Source organism: Copidosoma floridanum, unplaced genomic scaffold, assembly GCF_036245765.1.
Source record: "Copidosoma floridanum isolate Cflo_tuat_1 unplaced genomic scaffold, Cflo_Japanese_pri ptg000019l, whole genome shotgun sequence".
NCBI classification, from domain to species: Eukaryota; Metazoa; Arthropoda; class Insecta; order Hymenoptera; family Encyrtidae; genus Copidosoma; species Copidosoma floridanum.
In genome coordinates, this window is record NW_028321896.1 from 1,211,085 (window position 1) to 1,227,425 (window position 16,341).

At 34.3% G+C, this 16,341-nt stretch overlaps 1 long non-coding RNA gene across 1 annotated transcript; it reads right to left on the reverse strand.

The window, feature by feature from the left end:
* Nucleotides 1-2,388: 2,388 nt before the first annotated feature.
* Nucleotides 2,389-9,679, reverse strand: LOC149374476 (uncharacterized). Its single transcript, XR_016293101.1, has 3 exons — nucleotides 9,622-9,679; nucleotides 2,683-2,767; nucleotides 2,389-2,599 (listed from the first exon to the last, which is right to left on the reverse strand). It is a non-coding gene; the product is annotated as an uncharacterized LOC149374476 (long non-coding RNA).
* Nucleotides 9,680-16,341: the final 6,662 nt, after the last annotated feature.

The window sequence follows — 16,341 nt, forward strand, 5'->3', positions numbered from 1 at the left end:
TTTAATTATTTGTATATGTTTCTATGTATAATTTTTCATTTATTTTTTCACTCGATTTCACTTGTCATCAACGTAACAATCAATTCCCATATCGAACTCCACATGACGTACGCGAAAAGTTCAAAAAAACGTTTTGTCATTACACAATCTGGAAAAATGAATCCTTCCTTCAATTTACATCTAAAAGTCTAGTACATGGTGTTACTTATAAATATTATTCGTTCATTTTCATAAAAATGGCCGTTTTTCTGTCACGTTCTCAGTTAGTTTGACTTTTTTTCATCCCATTTTATTTATTATTTTTTTTTTTTCTTTTAATCTCACAACTCAACTCTCTCATACGATTATCTCATAGTTGTATACGAATATATTTATATGTATGCTGTATTTTTTAAACGTTCCTTCATATACACATATAATATATTATACAATACGGAATCTAACCAGGCTTAGTCCACCTTTGCTCGTGATTGTAAAAAATGTCGTCACCGATTTCTCCATCCTCACGTCTTCCAAACATCGTTGATTTTAATTGTTTGTTAATTTTTTTGATGGTAATAATAATATAACAATTACAATACCTAATGCGTATGTCGTTGATTTTTCATTGGTTTTATTTGAAGTTTATTTAACATTGTTCTTTCGTTTGCGTTGGCCCATGGACCTTCTAGGTATATCCTATTCACGCGATACATTACACACAGTGTTAATTACACATGACCTTCACTATGACTTGATCGTCAATTAATTTATGTAGCATGTTTTTAATTGTTATTATTATTTTTTTTTTTTTTCACTACCATCCCATCTGGCCTGTCACTCATTTCTTTGCACGTGCGTCCGAAAATTTGTACAAACATATTATATTATATTCAACGCAACAATAATCTTAACACGCTTGATCTAGACAACAGTCGGAGGGTTATTTTATTTAACACGAGACACGTATTTCTCTAGTCATTTATTGATAATTTTTTGCAAACATGAATTTACTCAAAAGCTTAACAACAGTAAAGACGAAATCATCCATGAAACGCCAAAATAATTTTTAATATAATCAAAATGGTACAAACGAAACACAATTTAACACAATTTATGATATTATTCATTATTCAAATGAGTGGAGAAGTACCTGTTCGTCTCGTTCATTTCATGCACGCATCAACTCTAGAATGACTTAATTAATAGTCGACAAGTACCAAGACTTGCCGATCTCACTCTTTCGCTCCTACATATGATTGTTATAAAATATAATGCTGTTAATTAAAGTAATAATTATTACGATGTACTGATAAAATTATGAACTAAGACAAACAATTGACAAATATTGCGAAAAAGAGATGAACAAAACAAAAAAAAACAAAATTACATGGAAGTCTCTCTTTCGCGTAACGAAGTATATAATCATCACAGCACGACGTTAGCGCGCACATTGTCCTTCGAGTGTTCGCTGTTCGTCGGATACGAGAGCAATAAAATAAATGAAAGTAATTAACGAAAACGAAAAATAACACTAAAAAAACAACGTGTTCGCGTGTGCCCAATGATGCCGATCGGTAAACTTTTGAAGACACTGTCAGCCCCCCCTTTTTTTTTAATCCTCTCGCCTGCACGTACAAAAATCAAAGAATTACACCAGAATTGCGCACAAATCGATACACATGTACATAAAATTGATAATGATTGACAGTTAAAAAATAAAAATGTTAGGACAAAGATTCCTTATAAGCGCTAACACGAGATAAAAATATCAGTCAGTAAACGACGAGGGACGGTGGGGGGTCGGGGTAAAAACGAAAATAATATACAAACGGATAAACATCACAAGACAAACAAAGAAACGGACAAACGCAGAGCGAGCTATTTTTTCACTTTTCCCCGCGACAACAGGGGACAGAGCCATCTTCGTCTCGGCCACACACGCTTGTATACCAAGTCCCCGTAGGACCGAGGGGATGAACGACGAATCGAAGACCTGATTAATTTTGCTCTCTCGGCCGTGATGTGCACGAGCCCTCGAATTTAAAAGGCTTGGAAGAGGTGTGCAGTGATGGAGAGAAAAGAAGAAGACGGAAGGTTATATATATACCGCAGTGAGAAGAATCGGGCGCGCGGCTCGTCGATCCTATTGTCGGGGACTCGTTGTACTTACACGTGTATACAAAGGACACACGTCACTTCAACACGTATGAGTGTGTGGCGCCTCTACGTATGTAGTATAATTCACATAGTATTCACATAACAAGAGTTCGGCTGTCGTTCAACAGTGCAGATATACATATAGCGGCGAGCCTCGCTCGGCATCTCTATGTATGCTCCTCTCATGCACGTGGTGTGGTAGGTAGTTACAGAGATGTATATATATATATACTTATTTGTCAATTCAAGAATCTTGGTAATGTCAGTAGTAGTTTGGGGGGGGTAATGGAGAGGGGGGGGCAGGTCAGTTAAGGTGCAGACGCGGTACTGGTGACGGCCATCAGGGGTGCCGGGGGCAGCGCCACTGGTATGTGGTAATATTTACACTGGGGCCTCACGCACGTACCCTTTACAGCATCTCTGCACACGCTTACGCGGTTCTCGATCACCTCCACGTTGCCTGCAAAACCATACAAAAACATCATCATCATCATCATCATCATCATCATTGTCGTATGAGTGACCAGCGAGCGAGATACGCACCATCATGGAGATGAATGAATTTGCAGGCGGGACGATTGCAGAGTTGCCGATTAAAATCTTGGCACACCGGGAGGGTGTCCAGTAACTGTAATGAAAAAAACAAGAAGGGCCGAAAAAACGGGCCCAAGTCAGATTATACTGTATTTGCGTGTGGTTCATAAGATAGAAAAGAAGAAAGAAAAAAAAAAAATTTTTATAGAGACACAGGTGGGTGTAGCAGTCGTTCCTTTTCTTCATTCACGCGCACTTGTCTTTCGCTCCATCCTTTTGCTCGTAGTTTCAACAAAAAAAAAAAAAAAAAAAAAAAAAAAAGAAAAAAAAAATGGTAAACTTCATCATTGTACAAATTAAGGGTAGTTATCGACTAAGGGGGTAAGGAATCGGTCGTTTACAATATGCAGCGAAAGCTCATCGGGAGGGCTTTGCTTTCTCTTTCTCTGGTCCCGAGTGGATCACTCGATCAATTTTGAATCTTCTCATCCATCTAGTCGTGTGTCTAATGGATCGCGCGGGCTATACGTTACTTGGAATCAAATCATTAGCCACTCGGGGGAAAGCCTGACTCTGATATGAGCGTTCGCTGGTAATGACTTATTTGTTATAATTATTGAGGTAACGAAAATTTGCAGTAGAACTCTTATATTTTTCTTTTTTTCTTTTTTTTTTTTTTTTTTTTTTATACATTAATTTCTTATTGTTTTTTTTTTCTAGATCCTTGAAATTTTCATTTTTTGTACAACGAAAGTGCAGCGTTCGAGTTTTCTTTTTTCTTTCATTTTTTCTCTTGATGAACTTGACAGATTGCTTATTGCACATGATATGCCCGTGTACATAAATTGCGATTGAAAAAATGCAACGCCGACACCAACGACTGATGAAGCGCAAAATAAAAGTGCCGCGATTGTTCCAAGTTGACAGTGCTTGTGACCGAAATTCTGACGTAGACGATAATCTCTTCGACGATGTCCTAATTTATAATTGGAATCGATGATATAATATGTACAAAAAAACATCGAATTTAAAAAAATAGGCAATAGACGACTTCATTATTATTTCTCACGTTATTCTCAAACAATCCACGTCTCGGTATCGATCGGAAATGTAAGCAACGGGCGATGTCATAAAAACATATTGCGCACCGATAAAAAATAAACAAGCAAAACAAAACCGGCACTCAAAACAATAGAAAGTCGCACGACACGTTCGATAACTCGAGCATCTCGGTATTCCGGTCATTATCCACCTCTCGAATCCGGGCAGCAGCAGCAGCAGCAGCCACAACAAATAGAAAAAAAAAAGAAGAAAGTAACAAACTACTGCGACTACAGGCTCTTGTTTCCCCTTGAAAAGCCGCGAAGAGGAAAGAGAGTTCACGTGTGAGAGAAGTAGAAAAAAAAGCCGTGTGCTTGCAAGCTCTCTCGCGCAGCTAACAAAGCTCTACAGCCCATCATGTAGTCACACGACACGTACATATTATCCTACGAACGGGTGTACTCGTTGTACCACGCAGGCATACGCATAAAGGACGAGTCGCGCAATTTTCTCGGAACGAGAGCGAGGGGGAAGGGCGCGAAATGCTTGAGTGATGCTCATTGTGCGGGCACAATGTCTCGCGGTGCGCCAAACGAGCGCGTAGAAATAAAACAAGGGGTTCGTTGTCTCGCGCGCGATGGCTCGTGAATTCTACGATTCGACGGGGGGAATGAGAAAAGGTGCGTTTTGCGTACGAGGAAAAATTAAAAGGGGAGAGTATCCGCAACAGTAGCTCCATATACATACCCTCGTCAATAGCTGAAGGAGAAAATAATTGCGAGCAAAGTTTTCGTTCATGATAAATAATCCTACTGATTTTTTTTCTTTTTTCTTTGAATTCTTGCTGAAATATATTTCGCTCTGTACACACAAGCGTTTACGTGTGTTAGGGGATAATCTCTGCCTTATATCCCCGTATATTTCGCTCTGGTTGCATTTTCCTCATATTTGTCCATCGAGTGGATTTTTCTTTTTTTACTCCCTTCTTTTGTACGTGTATTATTCTGCTATGTCTTGTAGGAAAGCGCACGCGGCGTTAGTATAGTTAGATTGTGTTCTTTTGTCCTGTGTTCTGTTTGTGTGCTAAATTTGCTTTTACTTTTTTTCTCTTTTATCTGTCGTGCAGATATATGTACGTGCTCTCGTATAAAAGGACTCGACGAAATGGATCTGGTAATCGGATTTAACTTTATATTTTAATCGAACGTAATGGACACTTTATCTAGAAACGAAGGTACCTGGATTCATTCCGTCTTTGTAACTAAACAAAATTTAAAAAAAAAACGTCGGATTTCAATACAAAAGCACGCCTCAATAAAGCTTTTCTCCGTATTTTACAATAAATCGTAGCTTTAGCAATGATCTACCAACAATTTATATCTTTACACTCGCGCGATGTAGTGAAAAGCATATAATAAAACAACAATAGAGAAAAGAAAAAAACCTTTGTATGCTACGCATTGTATTTTGTGAGAGTATACTGAATATTTTTACGTATAAGCAAAAAAACTTTTACAACACGTGCAAATAATTGCTCAATCGTCCAAAAAATTTAATAGGCATAGTATGTTAATAATAACAAAGTGTGCGTGCGAGACGTTTCTGCTTTGAGTAATGAAGATGTATAAGCTCTCTACTTGTACATAATAACAATAATCATAGTACATGACGATTTCTGTTCGGAACACGACAATTAATACAGATCATGACAGATCGAATGTTAAAAAATGTGTAAGACGTACTAAAAAAATGTTTTACCTTTTTTTCACATATACATGCACAGGATTGTATTGAACTAGTCAAAATATCACATGTGATGGATAATGTATATCGAGTAACTATATGTATTTCTCTATAAACAATTAGACATGCATCATTGATCTAAAAACAGTATTAGCTGATAAAGTTATCATGTTGATTTTTTTAAATGTGGTAAAACACGTAAATAATGATACTAATATCTGAAATTGTTAATTAAAATGAGAAAGATGTATTTTACATATAATTAAAAAAAATTCACTTACAACTTCCACGATTCTGCTTTTCTGTTGCCTTTAATTCTGAGTACAAAAAGATTTTTCCACAAAAAACAAAATATTTTATGAAAGGCAAACTTTTAAACACTGTTTATTTTTTAGTAAATAAGAAAGTAAATTATCAACGAGTCCCGAAGGGTAAAACGTCTCGCAACGACGCGTACATAACAAATGTACACCCCTGCGCACATAAACAAATACAACACGAACACATTTTTCTAATTGTGATAAGAACATAATGAAAAATTTTAATTCAACACTAAAAAATCTTATTTTGATATAAAAATCTGCAAATGCACGCATGAAACATAGAAAGAAAAAAAAATTTTTTTTTTTGTACGCTTAAACTTGCATCGTATGATTACTATGTTAGGCGTAGGTGTCAAGCGTTATTATATGAACTACCGATCAGATCGCAAAATAACAATAACAGGAACAAAATATACATACTTATGAGCAAACGCGTAAAAGTAATTAGATATTATATGTTTATACCATAAGTTCACCAGAGATAAATAAAAGCGTGCAATTGTTTTAAATAGTTGTAAATAGTGATTGTGAGGCAAATAAAATTTTTTTTTTTTTCTTAAATTTAATATTAATATTACAAAAGGAGGCTTTGAAGAGTTTTTTACGCTCGCAACGATTTACGTACTACAGCAGCATTCTTTTTGACGAAAATCCTTCTCACAGACCCAAAACAAACACACGATAAATCTCTGTGTTTTTGGTTGCGTTGTTTTTTGCTGCTTAAAAACAAATGAAAAAAAAAATGAATAAAAAGATGGCAAAATCAAGGAAATATAAAATTTTTTTAATTCGTAAGCAAAATATATTGCGCGTTTTATTGTTTTAACAACAACAATGATAAATAATACAGAGCAGTAAAAAAAACTGTGACATTTTTCTTGCTAATACAGATACTATACACATATTTATAATTTTCTACAAACACAGAGTCTTATCATGCAAATAGTAATGATAATTGTTATAATGGCCTGGGAGAGGTTTTTCTGCAGTGAACAAAGAAGAAAAAAAAAAAAGAAAAATAATCATTTATTAGTGCTTGGGTGACGTATATCATCAATTTACACGGAAGCCTGGTATCCAACGAGTTAAAGACCAACGAGCTACTGCCAATTAAAAAATTAACCAAATTCATAGAACATCAGACGCAAAATGCAACAAAGCGATAGACGTATATTTGTGATCGCAGCTGTGCAGCAGAGCTCCCCTAAGAATTAACTTTTTTTTTTTTTTTCGTTCTCACGTAGAAACATCTTGAATTCTCGCGGCAGTTGACGGTCATAATATTTTTTTTTTTTTGGTTTTGCGAAAGGGTTGGAGCTTAAGATCGCAGGTAAGCAAGTAAAAGATGAGCAACAGTCTACAAGAGCACATGAAATTCAGATCCAGAGAAACGGTACAAAAAAAAAAAGAAAAGAAAAAAAAAAAAAAAAAAAAATTGCAATAAATAAGCAGCGGCGCAAACGACGAGCGTGCAAGGTCGTGTCGCAATATTCGTAATCATCATCGTGGAAAGTAATTTGCGCTCAACATAGTAATACAAAGCCGATTTTTTTTTTTTGTGCATTCGCAGGGGAGAACAGGGGACAGTGACGATAACAATTACTACAGTCATTCGTCAGATTACCGTCTACTTATTGTTTTTTTTTTTTTTTTTTTCGAAAGAGAAATTTTTTTCAGCCGAATTTCAATCACCCAAGCATTTCGATACTTGCCGAGGGCCAACTTACTTATCCGCGCTTGATCGATTCGCTCGAGCGGTTTTTTCACGCGCATTTTTTGTTCCAATAGATGCAAGAGAAAGTGTAGAGGAAGAATAAAGTAACGCACACACATTCACTCTATACTACTGCATAAAGCTAAGAATAAAAAAGTAGAAAATGATTTGGGAAAAAAAAAAAAAAATCAAGGAAAGATAGTTTTTTCAAGTACAAGAGGGTGAGCAAAAAAAAAAAAAATGAAATAAAGTAACCGCAGCAGCGAATCGAACGACAGCGAGAAACAGTCAGCGACTATCGGCGCTCCGTTATTACATTTCAATCCGCGATTATCTGTTACAATTGATTATTTATTTTTGATTTAAATATATATATATATATATAGACGTAAAGAAAAAAGTACATGTATATAATAAAAAACGCAATGTAAAAAAGGTATTTGGGAAATCATGAAGCTGTCAAATTAATATATATTTATGTATTCTACTGCAAATAAGTTCAACACTAGGTCAACTGCGACTCCGCAACCATAACAATAATACAGCGTCGATCAGTATATAAGTATACATAACATTGGCAAGCTTATCCTTAATTTTGTGTGTGTGTATATATGTGTTTGTGTTTATCGATAGTATCAAGAATTTGTATACAATTGGTGCAAACAAATAAAATTAATAAAAATCATGTAATAGTCCGTAACCGGCGAAAAATATAGAAGTAAAAAACATATAGGTCAAAAAGCTCGCCTTGCAAGTAAGTATCTAATATGTACGTCAAATGATGGATAAATACAGGAACTGAAGCTTAAATTTCGTTACTTGGGTTACATACGAATAGCAGAAAGATTTTTTTTTCTGAATTTTTTTGTTTGTTTGAAAAGCTACATACTCGTACAAAGCATTTTTTTCTGTGGAGGCAAGCATAAGTAATACGTACTAGATGTATTGTATGTATATTTATAAATGTATGCTCAAATTGCAAGTGAAGTCAGCAAAATATATAGTTGTATTTTTATAAAAAAATAAAAATAAGAAAAATAAACAAAAGAAAATCAAGCTCTGTAAAGTAGCAAACAACAGTTTGATATGAAAACTATTTCAGATCTTGAAACAAAACAAGGTTATGATTATTATTATTATTATTTAAGTGATGGTGAACGAAATAATAAAAAATAAAAAATTTTAACACGTTATCGAAAAAATATCCAAATATTTAAATGAATGGTTAAAAGTTTTTGTGAAATGCTTGTCAGATTGGTAAAATTATTTATCAACAGTAGCGTTTTAATCAACTTAAGATTTATATAAACAACTCGTGTGATAAAAAAGCGTGCTAATCATCATCGCAGATGTAAATATTGTTAAGTGTCTGAAACCTGGGGACAAGACAGAAAAAAATGGTCCAGCTATATGTAATATAACAGTAATCATTAAAAATAATGTATGTATACAGTTACAATAATAATGATAGTAAAAATAATAATAATAATATAAAGTTAAAATACTAAAAGACAAACACCAGGTAAGGCAGTGGTTATTCGCAGTTATAGTTGCGGTGAGCAGTTGTGAGGGAAGTTACCCCCAAAGCTACGTGTTAGCCAAGTTCAAGCGAGAATACGGGCGGTCATTGTAAGCTTTTATATTTTTTTATATGTAGATGCACTTGATGAAATTAATATTAGTCACATTACAATATCCACCGAAGATCAATGTCCACCGAATTTCTCTTTGAACTTGAAGGTTAGCAGCATTATGATGTCAGACCTGCACTGTAAACATGCATATAACAATGTTTAAGTCATTGATGCGTCAATCATCGACAAAATGGATACTTAAAAGCAAGAAAAAAAAAAAACAGAAACCGTAAGCTTCAAACCAAGTAGTATTGTCACTTGAGATGCTACAAATGAGCGTGTAATAAGTCACAAAGCAGGTCTGAGATCGAGATAAAAACTGGTTACAATAATGAGTCTACCTGTCCGCAGCTGTCTGTGTAGACGACACAGTGAGCGTTTTGAGGGACCACTTGGGCCCCAACAGTGGCTAAGGCTGCTAAGGCGATCCACATGCAGCAAACGAGGCAGTGTTCGAGGTAATTTTTATTTTTTATTTTTTTTTTATCATTACCATTTGGTTGAATTCAGTACGGGATGCACCGGAAACCAAAGTTGGCACGTGGTTTAACGTGCCCTCGGAGCACCCAGGTACATGTCCAAGGAAGGTTTATTTATTTGTTTTTCATTTTTTAATTTTTTTTTTGTCCGAAGTAAAGCGAAGTATCAATACAAAATGCGTTAAAGCGTTTGGACAGTTTTTTTTTTTTTTTTTTTTTTCGTTGATTATGTATAATCCAGAGAAGCCGTCCCTACAGAGAACGGTTAGTGTATAGCGATGAGATGTTTATTTACGTTTATTAATAATTAAAAAAAAAAAAGTGGTTATGTGAATGTAATTTTGATCAAATTTTGCAGATGTAGAGAATTATTTTTTTTTTCAACATAAATTATGGATGAGATTAAAATAGATGAATGATATTTTTAACAATCATAAACAATAATTTTGACATTTAACCATGTACCGGAGTGTGCGTTTATTTAATCAAAAATTTTGTTTCGATCACAAATGATCAAGTAATGGAGACATGACCGAGCCAATACGTAAGAAACATTTTATGTAGAATTTAAAAATGGTTTTCCGAATTAAAAAAAAAAAAATTTTTTTTCTCAAACATGCAATAGTCACGATGGAATTTACAAATCGAATAGATGTAAGTGTTGATACATTTTTATACGGTTAAAAATTAATAAAAATCAATTTTTTATTTCATTTTTTGCCTCGAAAAAAAAATGTTTTATCAATGTTATTAATATTATTGAAGTATTTACGATGTGTGAAAGTATGATCATACACATAAGGTAAAAGGAACAGTTGGAGATTACCATTAAATTTCAGGAATAATATTGTCGTTGATGCGGGATAATTGGTGGATTTCGTGCAGGACAGTTTTTAGGATCGACGATGCATTGGAGCATAAGCGTTTGCGCCAATCAAGAGTAATTTTCATTCATGGTTCACAAAATCGTGCGATGTCCAGACGAAGGCAAGCATGAAACAAAAAGTTTAGAGAAAAGACAATGAAAAAACGTGAGTCATGCAGTGCGACTAGTTTTTTTTTTTTTCTGATAGAATCTTCAAAATCCATTCGCCCAAGCCGTTTTTGCTGAAAATAATTAGATGCATAAGTTAGCGAGCAAACTTTTCACCACTTCCTAATGATAAAAGTAAAAATTCTTTAATTTCGGCAACTGAAAGAAGAATAAAAATAATCATGTCACACAAAATATTTTACCATACACGTATATAATAAAAGTATTTGATGGCTATTTTATGTTAATTGAAAAGAAGTTTTTGTGTAACACAACCATGTCAGTAAAAAAGATCTTTATGCCGTGCAATCAGATGTTTTGTTGATATTGGTTTTTTGTCAGTTTTGTGAAGTGGATAAAGTATAGTAATTTGTTCTCCTGAGAAAAATTAAAAAACACCATTTTTAAGATATAATACTTAGAAAATTTAAATTTTTGTTAATTTAGTTTACCACTAAGAAAATAATTTTTACACCTAAAGATAAAGCGCTAATTTTATTTTTTATACTAAATTTAAAGTTTCTTTTATTTATTCAATCCAACAAAAAACTACTGCAGATAAAAAAAGCAGGTTTGCAACAAAAAATAATACAAAAATCAACACTTACTGTTAAAGCACACTGTGACGCACAAAAAAGCGCTTTTCAAATAATTAAAATGACAAACAAGGATGTCCATTCACTTTGTTATGGATAAAATGAAGCAATACGACACAGCAAAAAGCATCTTCGGTTTCTACTTCAAAATATGTTACTAAAAACGCTATAATTAACTGCTCACTAAAACTCGTCAAATAAAAAAGCTACAAACTACAAAATCGTATGACTCGAAAAAAGCAGAAAATAATTTATTATACCTAAGATTACAAAACATGACATACAACTAACCAAAGAAAATTCAAAATAACATTACCAAAGCAAAAAGAAATCTCGTCAGTGAGGATTCTTGAATTGCAAAGCACTTTGAAGTAATTGGTATACGCAGGAAAATCAGAACATACGACTAAACTTTTTGGCGTACAAGCCCTCGGTGCACTCAAGCTGCGCTGCGTTAGCTCTAACGTGTGCTTTTTGGCAAATTTACGTGTACCACAGCTAACGTGCATATCGTACCAGCGAGGCTGATAAAACAGCGGAACGCTCTACGTTGGCATTAACTTGAAGCTGAGCAGTTGGGTTGTAAAGAAGGGCAGCGTTACACAAAAGCGGACGATAAAAGGGATAAGCAATGAGGGGATGGTCCATGGAAACAGAATCATGGGCATGGATGTTTCAACAGATACTGGGTCTTGTGAAATTAAACGTGGATTTCGAAGCTGTGCTTCTCCTCTGAACTCGGTCATGTTTAATTTTGTTTTGTTTTTATTTTTAATGTAAACGCACATCACCACATGATGTAATTTTGCACAATTAGACACTTGCCATTTGACATATTCCAGATTCGGCAGCTTAGGTACATGTTTACTATCGTTGCTGTCAATAACCAAACATTAAATGTATAACTTTTTGTGCATCTATACGTCTTCAAACAGCTCGTTGGACTCGTGGTTCGATAAATTATAATTCCGTGGTACTCTACTGCATCTCGATAAACAATAACAACAACAATGACAGCAAAGTTGACGAATGATATCCCGCTGAGATCTGACGTCCCGTGGAAAACGATAAAGAGAGAGAGAGAGAGAGAGAGAGATAAATCATACAAGGCAATCTATGCATTGTTCTACTACAGACGGCAATATTTTAGTTTGATTTAGCAAATTAACTAAACAACATCTGCATGTGTGTGTGCAAAATCATCCTTTTTGCTCTTGGCTCTCGAATCCACAAATATATATATGTATTTTCCAACGAGAAGAGGTGCTTCGGATCGTACAAGCAACACAACGGTGGCGGTGGTGAAGCCAGCGTGGAGGCGATCTTACGATCCCCAGTGGAGGATGTTATTGTGTACACGGGAGAAGGGGATTAACAAAAGGCATTAATAATAATAATAATAATAATAATAATAATAGTAGGTAGGTAGGTGGGTATATGTATCTATACAGCCTTTTGTTGTCTGCAGGTAGTAGAAGTAGTAGTAGTAGTAGTAGCAGCGCACCGCTTCTCATTCTCTCCTCTTGCCACTTGGCTTGCGCGACTAAAGCACTGGAAAGCAGTTTTGGATGTACAGACAGATAGGAAGAGCAGGGACATTGTACTTGAGCGTGTACGGGTATACATGTATACATGGGTAAAGATTGTTTGTTCGGTGTGTTTTCGAGGATGAATGCAGTGTGTGTGGGTGTGTATTGTTACAGGCGAGTATACATAGAGACAGATAGTTAGTTGATCGTCTGTTTGACATATCAAGGCTTTCTAAAGCGGCTAGTGACTACGTATAATATCTGAAGCGACCTTGTGCTTGGTTATCGAAAAAATTTACAAACATGTATTTATGTATTGTAGCAAAGCTTCAAAAACTTCGGCAACTAACAATAAATAATAAAACTCTCAAAACTGATAGCCCATAACCACGTAAATAATTAAATAAAAACGTAAAAGTCGATTGCTGGTGTGACAAAAACAAAAGGCAAACTCTTACACGTATATATGTATAATATATGCTCTTATCAAAAATCAAAATACAGAGAAAAAAAAACGTACTACAAAAAGCAAAAAGAAAGTAAAAAGATTAAATATCTACGCAAAAAGAAAAAGAAAAAAAATACTACTGTCGCAGTTGATGAACAAAAAACAAAAAAAATAACAAGCACTAGGTCGATTGTGGTAAGTAGTGCTGTAATCGAAATAATTTGTTTTCATACTTGTGGAAAGCAGGAAGCAAGAGGCTAATCATAATTATAAGATCGAAGCTAACAGCGTTTATAATGTAACTTATGTATATGAGCTTATTTAAGGTACCTTAAAGACAATTACTGAATGACTAAAGTTTCTTGGTAAAGGAAAAAAAAAAATTGTTGATAATTTGTTTCTACATAAAGATGGTGTGATTGGGAGCAGAAGAGAAATGGTGAGGTGTTGGCGGAGTACGGGTAATATAAGATAGGCCCTTCCTCCTCGCGGAGGAAGACATTATGAAATAAAGAAGCATTAATAAAACAAATAGTCATGCATTTTTCAAGCATTATTATTACAAATACTGGGTGACTCCTTACAAACCCCGCGAGCGTGCATGCGCAAAAACGCATTCGACCTTCAAGACAAGAGGTGGTTTGTATCAAGTACACGCTGATAAACCATCTACCTCACCAGACACTGCACTCTTTGGAGAAAAAAAAAAAAAAGATGATTACTCTTTATTACGAAACAATTCTACGAGATTGTTAATCTTGTACATAGCAAAAGATGAAAGAACAGTAAGAGTTAAAAACTTTTTTTTTTTCGTCAGGTAGAGTTTACCGGCGTCGTCTTTTATAAGTAGCGCAGGTCAGAATGGTACTTACGTATATATTATATATACATATTGTTATTTGACATAATAAAGAACGAATGCGCAAAGCTTTGCATCTGCATTCCCGGGGTCGCATGTATATAATATATAGATATATAAATGTAGCATTATTCGAGAGATAGATATAAATGTTGACATTATAAATATGCCAGAATTCGTGTGTACGTGTGAATATATTTGATATTTATGTATATATATTTATATATCAGATGTTCAAAGACATACTTATAATATAACAATGTACATGGAGAATTTTCAGTTGCGGAAAAAAAAACAGTACGGTACACAATTAATGATAAATATACTACACTTTCATGTGCATTCTAATATTGATGTATGCGTAATTAATATACCTCAAACTACTAATTACTTCTTATTTACTTTTGTCTCATGGTTTGTATCAATTCATGTCCGTACAATAATGTATTTAATTTTTTTCTTTCTTTTTTTTTTTTCAATATACTTGTATTCATCTGTTTTTACGTGTGTGTAGATTTTGTCGTTGGACGTGAACTCGACGCAACGTTCAATAAATATTGCGTTATTTAACAAATTCTCATATATTAAATATATATATATATATTCTTTATTTCTTGTATACAAACGTAAATATAATTGTGTAAGTATATAATTAGTATGATTTTTTTTTTAATTTACTTTACTTCTTATGAGTTAAATATTCTTTTTATTTAATTGTTTATTATGGACCTATGCTTAGGTGTGTTCCGTGTGCAGTGAAGTGTCAAGTGCAAGAAAAGGCACTTTCGCTATGCGCGTTGTGACATATGACTCGATTCTATGCCCAAAACCTTTCGACTTGGCGCTTGACTTGTTGTTTCACTTTTTTTTATTTTAAGTGTCTACATTTTCGTTAATTTTATTTACTCTAAAAAAAATTTTATTTACTTTCTCTAATACAGTAAGTAGTACGATTTTTGCACAAGTAAAACCTTAAAGCTGGCCACGCGTCTTTTCAGAATCAACGCATTTCAATAAGTAAAAACAATTTTTTTCTAAAACAAACATTGCAATTTATTGCAGCTTAGTCAACCGTAGTTTTAAACTACGTTTTAAATAGAATAAAATTTGAATTACTAATTAAAAATTTTTTTTCGTGAAATACACATAAACATATAATAGTTTACAAAAAAATAAAAATAAAATCAAATAGCGATAAAATTTTATTATTGGCAAAAATCATTGCACATCCGCAACGAGCGATAAAACATTTAGACTCGCAAACATTAAAAACTTATATTAAATTAAAAAAAAAAATTCAAGAAATTATTCAACTCAAAGTTGAGATGAAAAAAAATCATTCCAAGGTTTTGGGCATTAAAAGTACGTGTTAGACCTAACAAACCCTCGTTTACTTAACACTACTATACTCTCTAATATATAAAGGTTTCGCAGGAACCGCCATCCGGTTTTTCTTTCATTTTTATCTTCTTGCGCTTGATGAAAAAAAAAAAAAAAAAAAAAAAAAAATATTCAAGAAAAGCCCCTGCTCCGCAGGAGCCTAGGAATTTTATTCATTGTGAAAAACCGCGCTCCGATAATAATAATCGTTTTTCATCATACAAGGCCCTTCTGTTACAGTCAACCACGAAATCGGTTGACTCGTCTTGTTTTAGCGTTCGCTTAGTTACTTTGTTTCAAAATCAGCGACCTTATTCTTCTTAATTAAAACATTAAATTATATCTACGTGTGCTTAGGGCGCTTACGGTGGTTTTACAGGCTACGTATGCTATCACAATAAAAATGGGTCTCTTCTAATCCGCTTGAATCTCCGAGCGACGTGAAAAGCGGCGCTTCCTCTCGCGGACTTGAGAAAACAAAATAAAATGAAACAATACTTCTTACGCGTGAAAAAAAAAAAAAAAAAAAAAAACAACAACAACGCGTGTAGCACTTTCGTTCAATGGAAGACAAGAGTAGCACGGTTTTTTTAAAAAATTTGCATTTTTCAACTTGACGAAACAAAACCGAGTCTAGCAAGCATAATAGGCCTCTCTCTGTGCGTTTCTCTGTGCGAGTCCGCAAAAGAGTCGCTTTTCATTTCACAAGGAGCTCCACCGCTGGTTTTTCTTCTTGTTCTCGTCCCCGTGATTATTCGACCCCCCCCCCCCGTTCCAGCCCAAGGAACAAAGGCGCGAGTGGCACTTCCGGTAGGCTGGCCAATTTTTTTTACGGATTATCGCGTTGGATGCCGCCGCCATTGCTGTGCACGCGCACACGTTGATTCAT